General features: G+C 38.7%; 1 pseudogene; it reads right to left on the bottom strand.

The window, feature by feature from the left end:
* Nucleotides 1-1,276: 1,276 nt before the first annotated feature.
* LOC121315353 lies at nucleotides 1,277-8,196 on the bottom strand (annotated as a pseudogene).
* Nucleotides 8,197-10,038: the final 1,842 nt, after the last annotated feature.

The following is a 10,038-nucleotide window of genomic DNA, read 5'->3' as shown; positions in this document are numbered from 1 at the left end:
AGTTGCAAAGTATTACAATGTGGTAAATAAATTAAAAATAAATAAATAAATAAAAATCTGTTGCCTGCCATTACAGGATTTTCTCGCTTACCCCCTAAGGAGCGCTCAAGTACCCCCAGGGGTACTCTGACTCCAGTTTGAAAACCGCTGGAATAGGCAATCCTCCCCTCAACAAACTTACAAAAAATATAAATAGAGCAAAACAGTATCAAAAGTGCTATCCCTTTCTCGAGGGGCGGTGCGTTCATTTCCACACCCCAGACACCTTGCTTGCTAAATATCCTGGTTTCCTTAAACAGCTATTTGTCCCATCTAAATATATAGAATGTATATAGCAAAGATTAGTATGAGAAAAATCAGTCCATACGTATGGTACCTCAATGCCATTAACTCACTTTCAATGGAGAATGACTGGGCGAAACAGCTTCACTTTACCCCTGGAATGGTGATCAATGAGCCTTGTGTAACATTCATTTCACCCCCATGTGCACTCTGCTTCTGCACAGACCACACCTTATTTGCTATTTACATTCCCTGACTCAGGCACATGCACGTCTCCTCTCTCGTTCAAACCTTGTCTTTACTATAAATCTGTGAGCAGAACTGGTATGCTTCTGGGGGAGGTTGTATATGTCATAAGCAGGTTGTAAACAAATAATAAAATGGGATCTCCTTATGGTAAAAAAAAAAAAAAAAAAAAAAAAAAAAAGGTTTTTTACAGCAGGTTAACTAAATGAATGAACATAAATCAATACAAAGATTTATAGTATTATCAACTAGTAATATTTAAATTAGCGGAAATACAAATGTCTAAAATGTCAGATTTTAAAGTCAATTAAATAGAATAGTGCCTTGGAGTTAAAAGATGTGGCAAATACATGCATACAGTACTTAACCTTTAAAAAAAAACATGGTCCTTTCTTTCTAATATTAAAATCTAGTACCTTAAAACTGAATCATAAGGCAAATCTTCAGGGAACCTTTTCCAGTTATTTTCCTGTGTGAGTTCAAGCAAAATCTCATTTCTCAAAATGGTGAAAACTGCTTAAAAAGATGTCATTTGAAACTAGTTGTGTCAACCGTGCCCTGTGTAATGGATACAAACAATTAGAATTTATAGCAGTTTATATTCCAAACAAATCCTAGACTACAGTAACCGCAAAAAAACGACCATGTAAAAAGTGACTGTGTTATTATTATGGTAAAAGCACAGCAAAGTCCCCTAAATCATGGTGAATGTGTACATACAAGTATTGGATCACATGGGGGAAGCACAGTAAATTGCATAAATTACACAGCTGATTTACTTTAAGTGAATTTACATGGAGGTTATACAATTCCTGAAGTTAACTTGCATATTAAGCACAAGCATTGTCATAGGATGTAACATCTAAATTGAAATAATCTTCAAGTTTCCACTGCAGCATTTCAAATGTGGGCCGCTCATTAGCTTCGTCTTTCCAGCACTCAGTCTTGATCTCATAAAGCTGCGGGCGGCAGCTGGGAGGGCAGGGCATTCAGCACCCCTATGGCCTGCTCCTGGATCACCTGATAGTTTGTTAGGCCTTTAAAAAGAGAAGACATACAACACCAACATTACTATTAGACCATGCACAGCCAAACCAACATTTCAGCTAGTGGTCTCCTCAGTGTTATTAATTCAATGTTTGAACCGCACTTAAAGCATTATGAGGTAATCCCAGGTTATGCACGATGCCTTGTAAAAACTCACCAACGTAAGGCGTCTTTGCAAAGGTCACTATTTCATACAGTAGGATTCCAAAGGACCACACATCCGATTTGATGGAATATTTGTTTAAATTCAGGTGCTGTCCATTTCACAGGGAATTTAGTTCCTAGTTTGGCCTCATACACAACTTCTTTCCTAAATGACAGAACATAGACAATAATACAACAGTTGTGCTACATTTTATGCATCCAACTTACATAAAGTAGAATGAACCAATCATTTCATTCAACTCCATTATGGGTTTCACACTAGACAGTAGTAGGTTTTAAATGGAGATGCGGTAGTTTGCATTGGTGGAGATTTTTGCATGATTATGCTTTAAAAGTCAATCAGCAACTGTTACACTAATCTTTTTCACACCCCTCAATTCCATAGACATATTTATATTTTAGCAGTAGTCACATTCAAAGTTTTAGACATGTGAAAATACAGCACAACAAAATATTAACACAGTTACAGAAAGCTTATCATGAATATACTGACAAGCCCAAAATCAGCTACTTTGCAGTTGTTATTTTCACGAACTAGCGCGTTTCTGGCAGCCAAATCCCTATGGATATAGTTCTGGGATTCTAGGTAAGCTATTCCTGCAGCCACTTGAGCAGCCTCTTCTATCTGGTCAGAAATACAGAGCTGCCTACCTCCAGCTACTGTGGAAAAACAGAGCAGGGCACTGCAGTTTAAACACACTTCCATTATACATGGAACTGGCTTGAAATGAAATATTTCCCTTGAGGTTAACAATCCCTTTTATTTGTAAGAAATCTGTATTTAAAATAGTGCTTCGAGTCTAATCCCCTTTTCACAATAATACCCAATGAAATGCTTTTTTAGTTATTTGTTGCATTATATATACAGTATTTTGCTTCTGAGCACTGTGTAAATTGTTGCTATTCAAAAGCTTTACCAACCTCTTGGAGCTATTTCAACAGGGATTTCAATGGATACAAGATTAATCGAAATAATTTCTCAAATGAGTGCTACCGCCCTCGTCTTGAGCACAGTACATTATTCCTCCCATATTGTAATTATAGACTTTATGGGTATCCATTAGGTATGAACTGTTCCTTCCCACACAGTGAGCAGCAATTCAGAAAGGAACTGTAATCTAATCACTGGGAAGGGTCAGAGCAACACAGAGCAGGGTAAACTCGTCTGCGTAGATAACACCAATCGCTTAATGCCTGTGCTGTGTGACTGACCTTTTCTTTTTCTTCTTAAGACAGCACGCAGGGGTCACAGGCCAGGTACAATATTAATCTTCCAAAATGGCAGCACCATCAAAGTGCCGCCTTTAAGTAAAAACAAAAGCAACTGTGCTACTGAAAGCCAGAGAGACATGCACAGTAGGTTAGCAACAAAGCCATAAATGGCTAGGCATCTACATTTCCAAACTTAATACACATTCTATCAGGAAAAAGGTGGTTCTCTGAGGTTCTTTTTGTGTTTCAAGGCTACACATCCTTTCTGAAATAAAGGGTGGTGTGGACTCTCATTCACACATACATCCTTATGATAAGGGCTGTAGTGCTTTTAAGTCTGGTTCTCACTGCCGGTCCGGTCCACGTTTTCATACACCCCACACAAGAACTGCACAACTCATTTCATCTTCCATAAAACACATTTCTTTTTCTTTTGAGATTCATTATCTATTTTTTTCCATTTCTTATAGGGCTCAACTACCTAATTGATTGTGTGCATGTGAAACTAACCTTATTGTAGGATGTTCCTGATTGGCTGAACAGTGCCTTACTCTTGCTTTGAATGGAACCTGAAACTCACCCCCTATATCCCTCTGTCAATGTGTGAGGTGAACTTGTAAAATATAGATGATCTGGTATGGGTATCTCAAGGACACATTTATTTCACAGAGCTGCTCATAAGAATCACCATCATTCTGACAAGCCAAGCTATAATATACTGCAAGTGGAACAATGAATAGTGGTGCTCAAGCAGGAAAGTGCAACTATTATTCTTTTTACAGCACCCTTGCAATGGAATTTCCCCTTTCAAGTTAATGTGTATATATATATATGTATGTGTGTGTGTGTGTGTGTGTGTGTGTGTGTGTGTGTGTGTGTGTGTGTGTGTGTGTGTGTGTGTGTGTGTGTGTGTGTGTGTGTGTGTATATATATATTTTCAGCTTCATGAAACATCAACAATGTGTCTGTCTGGGATACTGAGTTCAATTCCAGCTGAGCTCTATCAAAATCTCTTGTGTCTTCGGTTTTGTCCAACAGTACTGAAACTTACTTACCACAGGGATGTGCAGCTTAGTTTATTCAAGAATATAGTACACAGTAGAGCTGCAGTTTTCCATAATGCATTAATCAGTTGTGTGAGTAACATTCCATTTACAGGAAAGAAATCAAGGCTACAGAATGGCTCAAAAGTTAGCCATTATCAACAACTGATAGAGTTGTGTATGCATGAAACCATGCACACGGAAATGGTGAGCATTTGAGGGTCAATTAGAGATAAAGAAAGCAATGCATTACAGTGCTCCCTTATAAGTGTGTACCATGGTACTTTCCATGGTTATACTATGCATTTACCAAAGGTTTTTTTTTTTTTTTTCCTTTACCATGCTTATCTATGCTTTACCATGCTTTCGCTATGCTATATTTGTTAGGCTTTTACTACAATAAACTTTAAGAGTTATCAAGGACTTTTCAGCATTTTTTGGATTTATGAAAAAATCATGAAAATCTCAGCCAAAATATGAAAATGTATTCATTGATACAGCAAATTGAGAAAAATACCCCACGGAATTATGAATTATTCAAGCCATCAACCACTGTCTTTTTCTTGCTGTTTCCCTTACTGCTCTCTCTGATCTGAGATCTAAGTAAGAGGTGTCTGCTTACTCTGAAGGTACCCTTCAGCACCCTAAAAATAGGGGGAAAGAAAACCAGCTGTTGTTATTGAAGTGCATAGCTATCCATTGAGAAACCACTCAGGAACTGTGGAGATAATAAGGCTTGTGAGTTTCATCTAGGGACCAAAAGAAACGGGAATAAGTTTCCCAGCAATCCTCTTAACAGGTAGTTTTGTTCATGCTATCTTAGTGAAGAGAGTACTTCCATAGATTTGTTTCTACAATTTGAAGCTACACATTCCAGTTTATATCTTGAAATCTATTTTATGTTATCCTATTTACAACCAATATAGGATTCTATTTAAGTTATCTAAACTTGGTGGACTTAGCAGGACCTTTTCAGGCACTGTACTGTAGATATTGTTACAGACAGAGATACACTAAAGAGTGTTGATTTCCATAACCCCGGTTCTAAAATGTTAGATCTCCCAGTGTTAAGTTTAAAAACATATCATCCCTTTTCCTTTAACTATAATGAGACTGCAGGTGTCTATCTTTACACCAACGTGCAGTTTGCCTCATTTGCTTTGCAAAAGGAAAATAAGACTTACAAAACTAGTAACATGTGCCTTAGGGATACTTTATTTAACCTGATTTGTTAGTTAGGCTACTAGTAGACATGGGTTCAACTGTATTTGGCATTTGAAAAACAAACACCAAGTTAACAGTAAAGGGATCAGTAGTATACAAATACAAAAGGATCATTGTATACTGATCTACAAAAAAAAATCTACAGAAAAACTGTTAGTCCTTGAGGATGCAATATTAAAATGACCTTGTTAACAAGATGCAATCAGAAGACTTCACAGACTTTAAAACAATGTTTACCCAATTCGTTTCATTAAGATTGTAACTATGCCAAGTTAGTTCTGGGAGAAATATTTAAATAACAAAAAAAACCCAGATAGCTTCAAAAATATTCTGAAGCAAAAATAAAGCTTGTATCCATGTGTGGCAAATTTAATGAGTGTACCAAACAGCTATTGAGCAATGCAAGTTACATCTCAAGAGATTAAACATGCTGCTGCACTACAGAGAGTTTCTCTTGTTTAAAATTCAATTTGACAGATACCATGCTCGACCCATAACTTCTGTCTGCCTTATGAAATCAAGCATATTTACCTGGCTTCAGTGTTTTCAGTGCAACAGGTGTAGTCTCATTCCACAGTCCTTCATGCACGTCCCCGGACTGACCAGCTCCCAACTTTGTGAGTAGCTTCACAGAAGAACGTTCGATTTCCCAATGGTCTACTGTATTGTAGGACAAACCATGGGTCTGAGGAATCTCCAGCTACAGAATGAACAATACAACAAACGTACATAAATAAAAGACATATATGGACAAACTGTACTGGAAATTTCATTAGTGTCCATAGAGTTACTATTTGCTATTTCTGTTATCAACATCAGTTTTTAGTTTTCTGTCCCACACGACAAAACATTTTTCTGAAAAGCCACTGTGCCGATGTAAATGTCTGGCGTGTGAGAAGTTCTGTATCTTTCAATGCAGAACTGAGCCATTCAAAACTTCCTGCATGGTGATCCCTTTACACAGAGGCCATCCACAGTGTCTGAATAGTGCTCTAGAAGCTCCCTTAATGTGTTCAATAGTTTTCTTTTAGATTCAAAGTAACCCCCAGCATCCCGCTTTTGTATTTTGTAGTTTTTAGAGTCTAATGCCATCTATACAATTTATAGTCTGCCCACATCAAGTTTAAAAGCAACTGAGAAGTTCTTAAGCATCTCTAAATTCTTGATACTTTGGGTATTCATCCGTCACAGGAGTTAAAAAATAATAGATGTGATTTTTAGAACTTGATTTTAGAACATAATCCAACCTTTAATCTTTATTTATATTCAGTTGGCAATAAAGTACAGTAATCTGATATGGTAGACTGTGGGTAATATATTGATACAAATACCACATCAAAAGCACATTTTATGAGAAAATAAAATGTGATATATAAAACTAGCTTGACACTCAGGACGATTAAATCCTCTGTTTGCCTTTACACTTGAAAGCCAGTGCCTGCATGCAATATAGTGTGGCATGCAAATTCTGCCAACCAGATTTCTAAATGACTGGAACCTCACCTAACCACAACTCACCCTGAATATAAAATAAATAGATGTTAATTTGTATTTTTATTTCTACTTATTTGCTCAATTAGTTATGCAGGGGGTTTAAAGTTAGTATATGGAATTTACTGAGATGCACAAATATTGCTTTTATTTGAACGTATGTAAATATATTTGAACTTATGTGTGTGTGTATATATATAAAGCATTTTAAAATCTGTTTGGTCTTTGCCTCTAGAATGATAATGGGCTAAATTGGTTAGCCAGAAAAACATTTATTTATTTTCTGAACACTTATAAATCTGGGGGAAAATACAAGATATAAGTTAAATCTGAGAATAAATACAAGATTTAAGTTAAATCTGGAAAAAATATAAAAGTAAAATATTAACGATTTTTTTTTTACATATGGCACTCCACAGGATCTAATGCAGAATTTGTTATTCCAGTATCTGTGTTGTCTACTTCACTTTTTTCGTATATAGGTTGTTTAAACAGGTAAGGACAGCCGTTCAGCAAACAAGGACATGTTTGTTTCAGATTAACATTACCCATAGCTACTTACCGTGATACTAGGCCCCTATGTGATCAACATAAAATAATGCCTAACACAGCATAGAACTTTTTTTTTCTGGTTCAACTATGCATATGCATTTCCTAGCAACTTTGTTTTTGTCAGAGCTTATGAGCAAGAACATGTGTAAGAGCCCGGTTTCTGAGGGTGTTTAACCATTTCGTTACCTTTTAACAAATGATGAATTGAAAGGTTACACATTTCCGTGGCATTACTCAGCAGAGAGACACGTATACAAGTACAGTCAAAATTCCAACACAATCTTTAACCATGTTAATTTTAATGTAGAGCACTTGTTAATTCTTCTTCTTCTTCTTCTTCTTCTTCTTCTTCTTCTTCTTCTTCTTGTGGTTGTTGTTCTTGTTTACATAATTGTACCAGTATTTAAAAGTCTTATATGTGTTCCATATGTATCCCTACAATGTGTAGCTATTTTATAATGCATACAGTATGTTTTTTTTTTTTTTTTTTTTTTTTTTTTTTGCAGGGCACATTTCCCTCGTACCCTGTAACGGAAAGCAGTCCTCCAACATTGGTGGGGGTGAAACCAGCAGGTATTCAACCTCTGCTGGTGGAAGTGGCGAAGGTATAGGCAGCTCCTGCTGCTCTGCTCCTGGTGGTGGCGGAGGCAGAGGCAGCTCAATACACTTGGTGCGCACGATGCTCGGTGCAAGAGGCGTCTAGTACTTAGAGGTTGTGGTGCTTGGTATGCTCAGTGCACATAGTGCTATGTACACGCGGTACTCGGTGTGCATATCGGCCACAGTGCTCGCTGCACACGGTGCGCATGGCGCACAGTGTTGATTGGTGCACACGGTGCCCTCAGTACACACGGTGCTCAAGCGCTCTTGTGCCTGGCACTCGCCGCCTGGCCGGTAGGTCACCTACTACACTGAAGGTGTACTTGGCGGCCATTTCTGAGTGCCATGCCCCCGTTGATTCTGAATCTCCGGGTGCGCGTTCATTCTCCCCGAATGGAGTCTCGATATTTTATTGGAGGTTCTCACGAAGGCCCCTTTTGAGCCTATACACTCCATAGAGCTGAAGTATCTATCTATGAAGACAGCCTTCCTCTCTGCTATCACCTCCACAAAGTGGGTCAGTGAGCTACAGGCGCTGTCGGTGCACAGCTCCTGTATGCATATTTGGGACGATGGCAGCAGGATGTCACTAAGTAAAAAATCCTGCTTTCCTCCCTAAGGTGATCACAGCCTTCCATATAAATCAATCTATGGAACTGGAGTCTCTCCATCCACCTCCGTTTTCTTTGGAGGAGTATAGGAGATTGAACTTCCTCTGCCCAGTGCAGGCATTGAGGTGTTATGTTGTTAGGACAAGAGCTCTGCGTCATTCTTACCAGCTCTTTGTCTATCATGATATATGGACCCTAGGACAGCCCCTCTTGAAGCAGTGACTGTCTCACTGGATTGTGGACACAGTCTCAACTGTGAATGATAATGCTGGCTTGCCCCCACCTGGGTGGGTAGCCGCACACTCACACTTAAATCTTGGGCCCTCTTCAGAGGGGCCTTGCTATCTGATATTTGTACTGTGGCTAGCTGGACTATGCCACATACTTTCTCCAGGCTCTATGGCCTTAATATGATAGATCCATTTTTGCCTTCATTAGGCACAAGGGTTCTTGACGTTGCAAGCTTGCACTGCTAACCTTGGGTTATGAGGTTCTGATGCATCCCTCGTATGCTGCCATTCCTTCTCCCTCGTGACTGCTCTGGTATACTTTCCCATAAGCATGTTTTGGCGGTCATCTTTGAATTGAAAGAGAACGTTAGATTATTTACCATAACCCTGGTTCCCTGAAAGAGTAGACCACCAAACACCGAGGTCATATCAGTTGCCCTCATGGGTTCAATGCAAAAAGAGAACAAGGCTTCTGTGGGTTGACTGTTTAATCAGTCGGTAGGACATCACCCCAGGAAGGGGCCTATCGGCAGCTCTGATATAAAGAGCTCATTGAATACGAGGCTTATCCCATAAGAGGTTTAGGTGGTCGTCTTCTCTTTCAGGGAACCATGATTACAAAAAGTAACCTAACTTTTTAACAATGCATATTGCATATCAATGGCAATAGTAAATACTGTGGTTAGTAAGTAGTACTCAAGTTGACATTGAACACTACCAGATCAACATCAGATCAAACACTACCGGATCAACATCGGATCAAACACTACTGAATCATCATCAGATCAAACACTACCGGATCAACATCAGATCAAACACTACCGGATCAACATCAGATCAAACACTACCGGATCAACATCAGATCATACACTACCGCATCAACATCAGATCAAACACTACCGGATCAACATCAGATCAAACACTACCGGATCAACATCAGATCAAACACTACCGGATCAACATCAGATCAAACACTACCGGATCAACATCAGATCATACACTACCAGATCAACATCAGATCACTCACTACCGGATCAACACCAGATCACACACTACCGGATCAACATCAGATCAAACACTACCGGATCAACATCAGATCATACACTACCAAATCAACATCAGATCAAACACTACCGGATCAACATCAGATCGAACACTACCGGATCAACATCAGATCATACACTACCCCATCAACATTAGTTTGAACACTATCGGATCAAAATCAGATCAAACACTACCGGATCAACATCAGATCAAACACAACCGGATCAACATCAGATCAAACACTACCGGATCAACATCAGATCAAACACTACCGGATCAACATCAGATCAA

This window comes from Polyodon spathula, chromosome 5, assembly GCF_017654505.1.
Source record: "Polyodon spathula isolate WHYD16114869_AA chromosome 5, ASM1765450v1, whole genome shotgun sequence".
Classification (NCBI taxonomy): Eukaryota; Metazoa; Chordata; class Actinopteri; order Acipenseriformes; family Polyodontidae; genus Polyodon; species Polyodon spathula.
The sequence above is the reverse complement of the archived record's forward strand: the minus strand, read 5'-3'. Positions and strand labels throughout refer to the sequence as shown.